The sequence below is a fragment of the Athene cunicularia genome (assembly GCF_003259725.1).
Source record: "Athene cunicularia isolate RWA chromosome 1 unlocalized genomic scaffold, athCun1 chr1_part1, whole genome shotgun sequence".
Classification (NCBI taxonomy): domain Eukaryota; kingdom Metazoa; phylum Chordata; class Aves; order Strigiformes; family Strigidae; genus Athene; species Athene cunicularia.
In genome coordinates, this window is record NW_020799091.1 from 127,722,508 (window position 1) to 127,728,507 (window position 6,000).

Below are 6,000 nucleotides of genomic sequence, written 5' to 3' on the forward strand. Positions count from 1 at the left end.
AAATTTGAGGCTGAAAGAGCTGATCTGATTACTGATTATGATTTGCAATGCCTTCCAATTACTTTGGTACAAGAAGATTGGAAGGTAGCTAATATGATGCCAGTTTTTAAAATTACTTGAGATCTGGGAAACTATAGGCTAGTAAACAAGATATGCCTAGCAGGCAAGCTAATAAAGTTTACTCTAAAGAACAGAATTAGTGCATGCATGTACAGGTAGGATATACTGAGGCAGTGTTAACACTACTGTTGTTAAAGAGGTATCAAACCTTGTAAGTCTTAGAAGGAGATACAATGGCTATAGTCTACCTGGATTTGCAAAGCACCTTTGTAAAGGTCACTCATCCCAGGCAGTTAAAGACATGAATCTGCTGCTGAATCAAAAGAAAGTTCCTGAAAGTAGCTGGATAGAGACAGGAAACAAGGATTACATGAAATGACTGGTTTTCACAGGAATATTTTTTCAGATTTCACAGAATCACAGAATCTTCTAGGTTGGAAAGGACCCTGGAGATCATCTAGTCCAACCGTTTGCCTAGCACAGTTCCCACCTACAGCATATCCTTAAGCTCTAAATTGACCCTACTCTTGAACACCTCCAGGGATGGGGACTCCACCACCTCCCTGGGCAGCCCATTCCAAGGCCTAACAACCCGTTCTGTAAAGAAATGCTTCCTAATATCTAGCTGAAACTTTCCCTGGTGCAACTTGAGGCCAGATTTGTATGTGTTTATGAATGATGTGAAAAAGATGGGTAAATAATGAGGTACCAAAGTATGATAATGACAGTAATCATTTTGGGGAGCAAAAAAAAAGCTGTATGCAGAGGTTTGCAAAAGGATTTCACAGTAGTGAATGACTAGTTGTTAAAATTATGGGTGAAATGTAGATAAATGTGAAATGATGCACACAGGCAAAGCAATTCTAGTGTTACATTTGCAATGATCGAGGTTCTGAGTTTACTATTTTCATGCAAGAATGAGATCTTGGGGTTATAATAAGTAGCTTAATTTTCAGTACCAGTAAAAATGCCAATCAAATGTTAGTAACTGGGAAAAGAATAGAGAAAAAAAATGAGAAACAGCATTATACTATGTATAAAACGATACTACACTCTTATTTTGAATATAATATGTTGTCCTCAATTATGCATTCCCATTTCAGAAAGGAAAACTGAACTGGAAAAGATTTGGAAAAGGGCAGCAAAGACAAGGGCATGGTGTGGATTATATGTGAGAAGCCATTTAAATAAGGATCTCTTAAGTATGGAAAAGAGATGATTAGGAAAAATTACAATGGATATCTATAAAATAATGACTTTTTTTTGTGGTATGAGCAAGATAGAGAAAATGAAGAAGGAAGAATATTTCATTATCTATTTCAAAATAATCTAGACATCAAATGAAACTACAAGTAGCAAGTTTGAAACAAACAAAAGCCAGCACTTCTTCATATAACAGAAGTTAAATTGTGGAACTCCCTTGAAATAGGATGCTATGGGTACTAAAAGTTTTCTTTGCTTTAAAAAGTGAACAGATGAATAGAAGAAAACTCTTTTAAAGGTGACTAAATACAGAGGCAACATCTCTGTCTCAGGAACTACTTGAGATGTAAATTACAGCTGTCTGGGACAAGTATTCTGGGAAAATATCACTAGTTTCCCCTGTTATTATACTCTGTTACACATTCACTCCCACTGATACCCATCCTAAACAAATACTAAATGCCTACTTTCCCACCAGCCCCTAAAAGAGAGTGAAGAAAAGGAACCAAAGACAGAAAACCACAATCACTGAGGTGGGCTTGGGGATGGAAGAGAAGAAAAAAAGTAAGAAAAGAGAACGGGGTAATGACTAGCAGGCTAAAACCAGGAAAACAGGGAATCAGAAAGGAACAGTGAGCAGGGCACCCCTGTCTTTCCATGGTATCGAGGCACTGGTAGATGCTGCCTAGCGATACTCTGACCAGAACAAGGAAATAGAAATAGCAACTGCTAGTTGCTGGGATCTTGGGTTTTCCTCTCCTTGGAGCTGCTGATAACCAGCTTGGTGAGAAATGAGGAAGTTGAAAAGAGGACCCAGAACTTAGTAGGCCTTGGGATGGGAACTGTACAAGTAAAGATGTGAGAAGTGCAGCCAAAATCTTGATAACAAGTTCTGAAGGAGCCAGAAGACTGGTATGCTTGATGTACAGAGGTGCCAGTCTCCCTCTAATTGCATGAGACATGAGTTAGGGGATCCTGTGAATGAACTTGTGCCTTCTGCTTGATCGAAGATTTTTCTGGCTAATTTCCCAGTGGTTCACAGAATTAGTTCAGAGTAGAAACTGGCCACCAGTGTTCCTCATCCTCTCCTGATAATGAGTGGTCCTACAACCATGTATCATGTTTGTGTGTAAGGGGGAGGAGGTTGAGCCATCGATGCATGGATGTGTAGAGGTGTTTTCAAAGGAGGTCATGTGGTTGTTCAAAGTTTAGTGAAGTGGTGTGTGAGTTGGACAGGGCGTCACAGGTCAAGGCCTCAGAGGTATCTCCATAGTCCTAGGTGTTGGAGGGGACCACCCTCCTGTGGGACTTGTCTGAGGTAGGAGATGGTGGTATAATATGGGTGTTCTATACTGTATACCATACAAGCAGTGTGGGGTTGACCACAGACACAGTGGTCCCCAGTTTTAGTGATGCTGTAGGGACAATCCTTTCATGCAATGATGAGGTTTCTGCCTGCACTTGGAGGTGAATTTTGTTCTGCTGGGGCTCAACAGGGTGATTCCCCCTTGTTGGTGATCATGAGGGTCTTGATTGCTCCAGAGAGCTTCCAGGTTCTAGGAGGGCTTTTAAAACACCCGTAGTTCAAGAAGATCTTGCAAGAGGCCTCTTGGGTCACTGGTGTAGAATGACAGCCATCCTGGAGATGATGAGAGAAGGCAGATGCTAACACAGTCTGAAGTGTAAAAGATCATCTAGAAGTCCAGTACTTTCTCCTGGAGGCTGGTCAGTGTTGCAGGGTTAGGGCACAGGGTGTTAACACAGTATTGAAGCATGGTCAGCACTCATTGGTTGATGATGACCAGAACCCTCCCTGAAGGAAAAGCTGCTGCATCATTTCTGGTCATGTCTGCAGCTATTCAGACACCTTGACCTTCTTCTTATCCCAGCTAGTAGCCAGAAAGTGCTGGTAGCCCAGAGGTAGGCTCTCAGAGCAAGAGGCATGTACCGGCCTCACATGTTAGTGGTGTGGAGTGCAGCAGGGAGGTTGGTAGCTAGCTGCCTGCTTAGCACCTGTTTCCAAACATGTGGCAAGACCTCTCGACCCAGTTGACTTGGGCGGAGGAAGGTGCTGTATACATGACTTGGTTGACCCATGTGTTCCAGGTCTGCTGGGTACCAGAGTGTGAGGAGGCATGTCAGCAGGACTAAACCCATGTAACTACACACAACTTTAGTTCTGTGAGCAGCCGGTCCATCATGCCCTAACAGACAATCACAGAATCATTCAGGTTGGAAAAGAACCTTGGGATCATCGAGTCCAACCATCAGCCCTGCTCTACAAAGTTCTCCCCTACACCACATCCCCCAACACCTTATCCAAATGACCCTTAAACACATCCAGGGATGGTGACTCCACCCCCTCCCTGGGCAGCCTATTCCACTGTTTGACACTCTTTCCATGAAAAGTTTTTTCCTAATGTCCAGTCTAAACCTCTCCTCTTGCAGTTTAAAGCCATTTCCTCTTTTCTATCGCTAATTACCTGTGAGAAGAGACCAGCACCAACTTCTCTACAGTGTCCTTTCAGGTAGTTGTAGAGAGTGATGAGGTCTCCCCTCGGCCTTCTCCTCCTCAAACTAAACAGTCCCAACTCCTTCAATCCCTCCTCATAGGATCTGTTCTCGAGGTCCTTCATCAGCTTTGTTGCCTTCCTCAGCATCTCGATATCTCTTTTGTATTTAGGTACCCCAAACTGGACACAATACTCCAGGAGTGGCCTTAACAGTGCAGTGTACAGGGGGACTATCACCTCCCTACTTCCGCTGGTCACACTATTTCAATACAAACCAGGATGCCGTTGGCTTTCTTGGCCACCTGGGCACACTGCTGGCTCCTGTTCAGCTGTTTGTCAATTAGAACCCCAATACAGAGGAAGAGGACCCTGTTGAGCTTGAATAAGCACTCTGCAGTTGTATACAGCTGCTAGAGAAACCCCATGAAACAGGAGTTGAAACTGAATGCCTTCAAAGGTCCCCATAAAATAGCCATTACCTATTCTGTTAAACACTTTCTCCTGGTTGGGGGACCAGGAGGAGGAGAGCTACTGACAGACTGTCTCTCTGTGGTCTTAGATCATACACAATTTCATGCTCTGAACTTGAATCCTGTGGCTCTGGTCTGGGTGAACCACATACACCAGCACAGACTTTAGCTACATTATAGCTTTTGCTGTAATCTGTGCTGAGGAGAAATACCGTGCAGCAGTCCCTTCCTTTGTAGAGGTCCCAGGTTTTTTGGCAGAAGAACTGTCATACCTCTCTTCCATGAGAAGTAAAGCTCTTCACTCCTCCTGAGAGGCTCAGCCTGGCAGCCTTGGAGAGCCTGGAGTTTTGTTACTGTGCATGTGCTGGACAGTTTTTGAGGCCTCAGCCACAATAGGAAGGAACTCCAGTGAGTCCTGGTCAGCCATAGGGTACTTTTGCTCAGAACATGGCAAATGCGGAAATCAATGTTATCCAAACAGAAGTGGACTTGCACATGAAGTCCTCCCTCCTCTTGCTTCTGCTCTGGACCAATGTAAGGAGAAATACCTTTCACAAGGATGCAAGCAATGTGTTTTTGTCACCTCACTTGTGGAAGAAGTAAGTACCATGATCCAGCTCCCAAAGGAGCTGGGTCTACAACCAGGCAATGGTGTTCTGGCCCTGAACTTCTTTCAGGACCCAGAACTTGCCCTGCTGCCTGTGGCATCCACTGAATTTCTGAGGGAAGCCTGCCTCTCTAACTTGAGAATATCCTGTTTGTTCTGCCACATTCCTCCACTGCCTTGGTGCCATCATGTAATTGTAGGAGAAGAACTTGGCCCACAACTTCCTACTCTACCTTCTAGCACCTTTGGGACAAGGGAAAGGATGTTGATACAGAGGTCCTGGGAGGCTACTCTAAGGCTCATATTTTTTAACAGGTTGTTAAATTATTGGTAGGCCAGTCTCATCCTACAGGAGGTGTTGGTGAGCAACATGGATGGTGATGTGAGAAGAATAAGCTTACAACATGTTGTGTGCAACAGATGCCATTTGCCCACGAGTGGCTCATGCTCTGCTACTCAACTTGAGATGGAGGAAGCATAGTCAGGTGTATGGAGTTTGCACAAGGGTATGACCTTCAGATGGACTCCTACTGTGGCCTTATTATCTACCCATGCCAGTCCAGTTCAGTAGGATATTTTAAAGACCCTGTCCAGGAATAGCACTTGGGAGGAACCAGACCAACAAAGTTGGCAGATATAAGATAGAAAAATTATAAAGGTACAGGGCTTGGTTTTAGGGTACATACATCAACTGGATTACTGACACCCATTCTATACAGAGTGAAAGGTGCATCAGGTTACGGGCACGTTCTTAGTGACTTCCAGCACCTGGGTTTGCATTTCCAGGGTGAACAGGATTGCTGTTCCATCAGACATAATGGCATGAGCCTTTAACTGTGAGGCAGCTAAAGTAGACCATACTTTTCTACCACTGCAGCAACTAGGCTTGACAGTTGGATTGGTGAAGATCTCCTACAGGAACACAGTGGAGGACCCTCCTGCCCAAAGCAAGGAGAGTGCCCCGCCCCTACAGAGACCTTACCTCCATCCCATGGGGTTTAATGGTTGGATTTTGAGCTGTTTGACTTGGAGGGAGAGAGAAGAGGTGTAAGGAACATTCTGGCCAGCAGTGGTGGTGCCAGTGGTCCCTGCAGTGCTGTACACCAGCAAGATCTGCAGCCAGAGCTGTGGTCCCTGTGGTACAGGG